We start from the raw sequence: 9,284 nt of genomic DNA on the forward strand, positions 1-9,284 counted from the left end.
TCTTTTCCAACCTCAATGATTCTATGATTCTATGATTCTATGAAACACTACATTACTAATCTCTCCACCAGTAAACAAGATCATCACTGCACATTTTTGGCTGGTGTCAGTCATTTAAAATAAATGCACCCTGTGGTCAAGCTATGTTCTGAAGGCAAGAATGTGCCTTCCACGCAGGTATTGTTCATCAATAAAGGAGAGTGCACTTCTTTTTGGTCAAGTGGAAGTTATCTGAAACAATAACACTCAGTTTTTAGAAAGGCAAAACCAAAAAATAGAGGAATCCTATGCATTTCCCTCAGACAATCTATCATATTTCACAAACTTCATTAAGTTTGAGTGTTTGAATGACCAGAATTTCTGGTCAGAATGGAAAGAAATTATTTTACTGTTAGGGTATTCCAGGATGGATAATTTCTTATTGTTAATGATAATTCCCTTACTGGGAAGAAAGTTTACTTCTTTAAAATTTTTATGGGACAGTAAACCCAGTTTCCTTCCATTTCAGTTGAAGTGCCAGCCTGAAACTACAGACTACCTCTCTAAGAATCAATAACAGCAGGTTGAGCTCCCTTCTGCTACAATTGCAAGGCATACTTCTTGAACCTGCCTTTTGTAACACAAGAGCATCCCCCCTCTCCACTGCACATGCCTTTTCCTTTAGATCTGTGAACTATACATGGCATTATAGGAAGGTGGTTAGATGCTCCAATATCTGCATGTGGATTGCTTTGGTACTGCGGTCAATGATCTATGGAAATGCATTGTTTAATACTATTTTTTTTGCTTATAAATAATGTCAATAATTGTAGGGTTAGTTTGTAAGTTTTCAAGTGTTTGTAGGAGAGAATAGAGACAAACAAATAAAAATAATTAACATAACTCAGTACTATGTTGTGTTACACTGTGCCTAGCTGGCCATTCTCTCTGTGCGTCCCTGTAGAATTTTCCTGTAGCACCACTAATATCAACCTCCCAAAAAAATGGTTAAAAAAGGTGTAAGTTTTACAATTATAGTTCAAGTAGTATAGTTCAGAGAATCAATCATAAAAAGTGAGCATTCAAAGATTAAAGTGATAGCCACTTCCAAGTTGCTGATTCACAGAATAATTGGGTTTTTATGTACAGCCTATCAGAGATGTGGGTGAGGGAGAGGCTCTGACACCACACAGGAGCACATGCAAACTCATATGCTAGTTTGACAGCAGGTTTCCTACTGTCTTTCTATGCTTTTGGAAATATTACTACCTACATTTACAAGATCTAAACTATCTTTGTAATTTGGTAAGTCACACTCCTCAAGAAGCCAGGTCTGCAAATAAGATAATGGCTTCAGCATAAAAGTATAAAGCAAATTCAGGTCTATATAACAGTATTTCCAATGAAGTTATTAGGTGAACTTTTTGATATATTCTTCTTGTTTCTAAATCCTATTAAGGCACTTACTGAATACAAAGAAGCAAGGGAAATTCATACATGAAAAGAGCATGTGAAAGAGGAAAAATGAAAAAAAAGGTTATCAACTAATGGTGGCAAGGGACACAATAAAACATTAAGAAGAGATAAAAATATGCATTTGTGTCAAAGCCCTGGAAAGTAATGCATCAGATGTAACTGAGCTACTGAGTAGTTTGAGAATACACAAACCTGGAAGTAAAGCGATTGCATATATGTTTAATCCTATTTAGTAATTACACTTAAATACAAAACTAGCTAGCTTATCTACTTCAATTAGTCTCACACCAGACAGGGGTTCTCTACTACTATGTATTTATACTAGAGCTTATGGCAACATGCCCTAGGCTAAGCTGGCCTTTGAATACCAACAAAGACATATAATTATTAATAATTAGAAAACCTTTGGATTTGTTTAAGAGCTCTTCATGGTTAAGGTTTTTTTTGTTTGTTTTGTTTTTAAATATAACTTTGTGTTAATCATTTAAAAACATTATAGACATAAGAAACCCCCTCTAACATTTTATCTGGCATTTTATACTTCCATAAAACACTCCAGGGTGCCCATTACTGTACAATATCAGCATGCATACTAAACTCAATGTAGGTGAGCTGTGTTAATATTATGCTTCAACAGCACACCCTGGAGTGTCTTATTGCTTAAATGATGGAAGGGTCAAACATTTACAGCATACTATCGTGTTTCACAGAACAATTCTACATTATCATTCTCTGTTACCTCATCCTTTTGGGAAAGGTCGTTGCAAGAAAAAATAACAAACACGATTCAATTAAACCAGGTTTGTTAAAGTGCTAATATGTAGCATAATCTTGTAGTTCTCTTTGGGTAGTGAATAAAGTCACATTCCTTGTATATAGTGTTAGCATAAATTATGTATCAGTAGAAAATCCAGTAAAAAGTCCAATCAAAAATCTAACTGGATACTGATATTTTTAAATAAAATGGAAGGACTGAACCTTGCAGAAGCTGATATGTTTACCGCAGAATATATTAAGCTTAACAAAAAACAGAGCTGCACTGGGAGGGGGGGAACAGAATTTTAGCTCAGCATCAGTGTCTCACTACACATCTCAGCTGTTTTAGCACAGAGACTTTCATCCTAAGGGCCTCTCTGGGTAATAGCACACTACAGTAGAGTAGAGTAGAAGAACCTTCAGCCAGGATGCATGTAGCATGATTGTTCCGTGAGTAACTATATACTTGCATATCCAGAACTGTTAGTCTAGTAGTAACTTATAGTAATAAATATCCAAAAGGAGAACATTTGTTAGTGCTTCCTCTACTTACTCTACCTTAATTCAACTGGTCTGTAACACAGCAGTTCTATATACAATGAAGACTGAGATTGCACAAAACATTATTCCTCCTGAATAGTACTTCAACTTTTATTCGGACTCAGCAACATTTGACTGGTCCTACAGGGGTCAACCAAGAAAAACTAAATATGGATTTTGAAAGCAGAGTATTTTTGCTCGACACGCTAAAAGCTCTGGTTGTCTCAGCACCCCAGCTCTCATTCCAGAACAAAATAAATTTTCTCCAGTTATGGAGAGGGGACACTTTTTCTGCAGGCACCCATCATAATCCATTTTATGGTACTAAGGCTTTTCTAGAAAGCATTGGATCCTTTTCCTCAGCCTACTTTTCCTGACATTGTAGGAGTAATCATGCCAAGATGCCCTGTATCTCTAGAAGAATTCCTGGGAGGTTCCTAAAGAAGGCTGTAGGCACAAACTGCTTCCTAAATGTTACTGAAACAGCCTTTCCTCTCTGCAAGAGAACACCACTTCAGCAATACCACCTCAGCTTGGCCTGTAAGATACCTCTGAAGTCTGAATACCATTGAAAGAAAGCAGTCTACCATTAAAAAACAAAACAAAACAAAACAAAGACACACCCAACTTTAGTTGTTGTCTACCATCCTCCTGACATTTTCTGTTCTGAAGAGCCCTATCAGTCCTGAATCCCAATGCTGCTTTTTTTGTTGTTTTGTTACTGTCTATGGCGGACAGAGTAGAGTAGGACCACATTAGAAATATGTGAGTTCATTGCTAGTAGTGTTGCCAAGCATGTGTGCTGGAACACTTTCAGTAGTGATTTCTCCTGGTTTGTAGAAAAAGTTCCATTTAAAAGTTAAAATAATTATTGATCCCAATTCCTGAGTATCACTTAGAAGGGAAGTAAAAAACTTCTTTCAGGGTTAAACAGTGCCAAAGAGCTACTTATTTTGGATACAACTGTACTTCAGTTAGAAGAATGCAATCTTCTTCATGATTATAATAAGCAGCACCGATGACGGTATCAGTTAATTTTGAAGTGTAGAAAAAGTTACTTATGAGGTGTAGATTTGTTTTAAATTTCTTTAAAGTGGCCCCAGTAAGGCAGATTCCATTGTCCCTTTAAGCTTTAACTTCAACTTAAAACATTTTTTCAGTAACTCTCAGAAGCTTCCTCTATCAGAATGGATTTAAAAATTCACATCTATTTTATGTAACAGTGTTTCATTTATGTGCTGCCATTATTTCTTCTTTTGCTTTTCATGTCTTTTATAAGGTATTTCTGTGAAAAGCAATTACACCGTGTGTACACACATAAGTAAAAAAATAAAATAAAAAGCAAAAAACTTTACATTTTGACACACCTTTCTGATTCTTCTTCGTTTCACCACAAGTTGGGACTGTTCAGGGACACTGCGAATGAACAGACCACAAATGCTGCTGCAGGCTTTTTAGGACAATAAATTATCCGCACCAGTTTGAAAGTAATTCATCAGTAAAATGTGACTTCTTTTTCACACCTAAAGGGAAATGCTTCCTTTGCCTGGTACACAGAAGTAAAAGACACTTTGCTATTTCTCCTAGTTTTTGTGCCCTATCTGAGACTTAGGCAGGTTGCTACTATCCTGAGACCAGCACAAACCATAGCTTCCCTTCTTCCTCCCAGTGTGCTCACTTCCCAACAGATAGTTACAAACAGAAATAAACTAGAATGTAGGTGCTTCAAGCATTGCTCACAAAATACAGCAGATATTTATGAATGAATCTTATAAACGTTTTTCTGTAGAGTAAAAACATATGTGTAGACAAATGTATACCACTACAAATTTTTTTTTTTTTTATTTTAATACAGACAGCATAAGAAAAGTGAATTTCAGCGGGCCTCCATGTAACAAAACCCAGACCACTCCCTCCTTTCAAAACCATATAGGTATTTCTTTGACTCCACAGTTAAAAGCTGAATGCTTCATGCTTTAAAAATCTAGCTCTCACTCTGATTTACTCTGCTTATAAAGAAAATGTAAGCATATTGTGAATATGCATTTTTCTTCAAAGTACTTATTGAAAATTCCCCTTAGTTTATAAGTCCTTCTCTTGCAAATATGCCTTGTGCAGTGGTATCAATTACCCATGACTACACTGCAAAATAGGCTCTGCAAAAAAAACCCTCCAAATGCTAGAATTTATGCACTCCTAAATAAACTTTTTTTTTGGTAACATTCAAGAGTAAGGCAGTGCTTTAAACAAACAAGTGCATGCTGAAACTTGGACCATCTAGAAGTATTCTTAACTATATCAATGACTCTGTCATTGCTGTCTTCAAAACAGCCATATGACCAACCTTGAATTGCATAGTCATAGAAGATGCAGATTTGAGACTTATATTGAAATCAGTTATACTTTCTCAATTCAACAGGCAAATCAGCATAACAGACAGGTTAATTTTAGAAGTACTAGCTTTGTCAGGCAAGTATTTTGGGATCAAAATTCCAGATATTTTGTCAATGATAAAATGTCAATAATCTCAGCCATTCTGGCTCCAAATTCCCATTTGAAGCCTCTTGTATTCGATAGGTCTCTAACATATTCTAGAAAATCTCCTCTCTCTCTCTTTGGAATCAACATCAATGCTTCCTGAAATAAGTCAGGTATTCATGAACCCTGAATTTCACCACAGGAGAAATTTTCAAGCCCTTCACAGAAGCTGAAAGTCAAGTAGCATCCACCATGATAGCATTGATATAAAAAAGTTGAAGTAACAGCCAACGTCATGTATGTAATATTTATAAAAGAAAATTCAATGGTCATCTTTTGGGTGTTTTTGGTTGTGTAATATACTAACTAAACAGAAGAAATGCAAGTAGGAAAATAATTTTTTTTTCCCTAAATCTTTCAACCGTTAATCTCGAGGAATGAGTTACTAAAGAAGAGTCAGCAAATCCAAAGAAGAGCAAAATGGGAATGTTGCAGGAATTAAAAAAAAGACAACAAATGTGTGCCTTTACTATATGAGGAATGCTCAGTAATCTGCAGGTTGCACAATCTTTCTGATATCTGTAAGCATTACTCCACAAAGACAAAGTAGGAAGTAAAATAAGTAAAATGAACATACCACCTTGGTATTCATAACTATATAACCAGAAAACTAATTCTTGGTAAAAGGTACTCCAGTAAAGCTGCTGCATCTGGTCAAAGAATGAAGAAGATGGGCAGCAGTAAGCTGTAACAGTGATAAAAGATCTCTGCTAATTACAGTCAAGGGGTAAGTGGCAGTTTCAAAGTTTAATTAATAAAGCAAGGTTTTCAAGGCAAATTAGCAAAGCATCTGAAACATCCTTCTACAGATAAATAACGATGACTTTCTTCTTGCCAAGACTTTTAACTCCAGATTTCTACAAACAGAAACAAGTCCTGGTAAATAGGCAACAGAAATTGTTTTCTCTTTTTTAGATTCTAAGAACCTTTTCCAAAATACTACCACCCTCCCAGCATCTCCCCGCACAAAAGGTATTAAAATAATACATTTCAGCTACATTTAAACTGGCCACTGATTCTGCAGTGGAAATTAATCTCTCAGTTAAGACACTATTTGAAAATGCTATGAGAAATTAGATAGCATGAGGAAAGTGAGAGGGCAGAGAAGAAGGAAACCTACCTCTTAGGCATCTTTCAGAAGATTGACTAACATCTATTGAGAGTCACATAGTTGTCGACAAATCTCAAGTCATTTTCCCTTTCACGCACCGAATATGTGCATGTTTAAATGAACATGTCCAAGGTGTTAAATAAATAAATAAATAAAACAGCTCTTGGCCTTGAGAAGTTCTTTAGTCATATACCAGGAAACTATCACCTACCATTATTAGAATCCCTAATAACACAAAAAAAAGTAGTCACAGCTGGATCTTATTTTAAAACTTCCTTGACTGAAAGAATGTTTACTGTAACAGTCATCCTGGGAGTGGGAAATTCTAAGTATTGTTACAAGAGGCCAATCATACAATCATGCTAGTGCAAGGATATTCACAAGCTGAGTTATGCATGTCAAAATATATACTCATTCAATTCTTCAAAGGAAGGATATAGAATTGGATAGATAGATCTTTTAGAGCAGCAAAAATCCTAACAAAAATAATAAGTGTAGATCAATTGTGAATCCTTAACCATAGAGCAGAGAACCAAAAAGAACAAAAAGGAAGTTTAGGAGAAAGACTAAATTTTGGGTTACCCATTTGCAAAATGTCTGAAGACAATATACTCACTCCATGACTGGGATTCCTACATGATATTGATAATTACCATTGGCAATGAAGAAGGAACCACATATGACCTACTTCAGTGAAATGCAACATTCGAACAACCTGTTTATCAGGTTGTTTATCAACAACCCACAGAAAAGGACACCATCAAGTTTGTAATGACACCAAATTAGAGGGAATAGTCAAAACACTCGATGCAATGCAGACGGACCTAGACAGGCTAGAGAAATGGACCAACGGAAATCACAGAATCATAGAATCATAGGATCTAAAATCATCGAGTCCAACCATCAACCCAACACCACCATGACCACTAAACCATGTCCCTAAGCACCTCAGCTACACATCTTTTAAATACTTCCAGGGATGATGACTCAACCACTTCCCTGGGCTGCCTGTTCCAATGTTTAACCACTCTTTCAGTAAAGAAGTTTTTCCTCATGTCCAATCTAAACCTCTCCTGGCGCAATTTGAGGCCATTTCTTCTCATCCTATCAAAAAAAAAACCCCATGAAGTTCAAGAACAAGTGCTGAGTGCTGCCCCTGGGCAGGAAGCACTGGTGCAAGGGCACAGGCTGGTGCCTGCCTGGCTGGGAGCAGCTCTGAGGGAAGGGACCTGGGGGCATTGGTGGACACAAGCTGAGAATGAGCCAGCAGTGTGCCCTGGCTGCAGAAATGGCCAGCAGCACCCTGGAAAGTATTTATACAGGCATAGCCAGGGCAGAGAGGAGGGCACATGTGAACTTCATGAAGTTCAACAAGGCCAAGTGCGGGGTCCTGCACCTGGGTGAGGGCAATCCCAAGAACAAATACAGGTTGGGCGATGAGTGGGTTGAGAGCAGCCCTGATGAGAAGGACTTGGGGGTACTGGTGGATGAAAAACTGACTATGAGCCGGCAATGTGTGCTCACAGCCCAGAAGGCCAACCGTATCCTGGGCTGCATCAAAAGAAGCTTGGCCAGCAGGTCAAGGGAGGTGATTCTCTCGCTTTACTCCACTCTCGTGAGACCCCACCCGGAGTGCTGTGTTCAGCTCTGGAGTCCTCAGCACGGGAAAGACATGGACCTGCTCGAGCAGGTCCAGAGGAGGGCCACAAAGGTGATCAGGGAGCTGGAGCACCTCTCCTATGAAGACAGGCTGAGAGAGTTGGAGTTGTTCAGCCTAGAGAAGAGAAGGCTTTGGGGAGACCTTCTTGCGGTTTAGACTAGATATAAGGAAGGAATTCTTCACTATGAGGGTGGTGGCGCACTGGAACAGGTTGCCCAGAGAAGTTGTGGATGCCCCATCCCTGGAGGTGTTCAAGGTCAGGTTGGATGGGGCTTTGAGCAACCTGGTCTAGCGGAAGGTGTCCCTGCCCATGGCAGGAGGGTTGGAACTAGGTGATCTTTAAAGTCCCTTCCAACCCAAACCATTCTATGATTCTATGTTGCTAAAAGTCTGTGTTTATCTTTTATAATCTGCTGTCCAGCTCTTGGGTATTATAATCAGATGTGATTACATGCCTACTTTATCACTTCAATACTATCTGAATTAAAGTGATTTAATCACTATCATAATTATATATGTGATGTTATTTATTCACCAGTCTTTCATATGGATGTTCTTGATTTCAACTATACTGAACTCAAGTGACTGCATTTCTTTTTCTAGTCCTTGGAAAAACAAAAGGCTTTGCATAATCAGGCATCATACAGCACTATCTCCTCTTTGATGGTTAAGTGCCTGTACAATCTGTGAAGAATTTATACCTGTTGGGACTTGTTCTTTTTGATGCAGCTGTTCTTTAGTCAACCTTGAATATACACCAGATATGCATCTAGTAGCTATATTTTAATGCCACAGATAGAATAAAAAAAAACCTTGTATTTTTAGTTTTTAATATATTATTATTTCAACACTTTTTCCCTTCAGATGTTTTCAGACTTCCTTTAGCAACAGTTTGATCATATTGTAGTTCATACTTCAATAGTATCTTCTGATTCTTGTTAATATTTTCAAGATTTTAATGGAACTTTTAGCGAAGAAAAAATTTTCTATTTGTTTTCTTTAAAGAAAAGCAAGTAAGGGTGTCAAACACTTTTATAATGAATTTAGAAAGTAAATGAAGTATGTCTAATTTGTATGATATATTCTTAAATTTGCCTATTTCTACATAGGCATTGTAGTAAAACAAAAAAAACAAAACCAAGGAAAACTTGGTTTGCAAGTTTTATTGCAATATATTTAAAAAATCAGTTTATTCACTAAGTTCCTTTTTTTTTTTAATCTCTG

Source organism: Aptenodytes forsteri, unplaced genomic scaffold (assembly GCF_000699145.1).
Source record: "Aptenodytes forsteri isolate BGI_AS27 unplaced genomic scaffold, ASM69914v1 Scaffold81, whole genome shotgun sequence".
NCBI lineage: Eukaryota > Metazoa > Chordata > Aves > Sphenisciformes > Spheniscidae > Aptenodytes > Aptenodytes forsteri.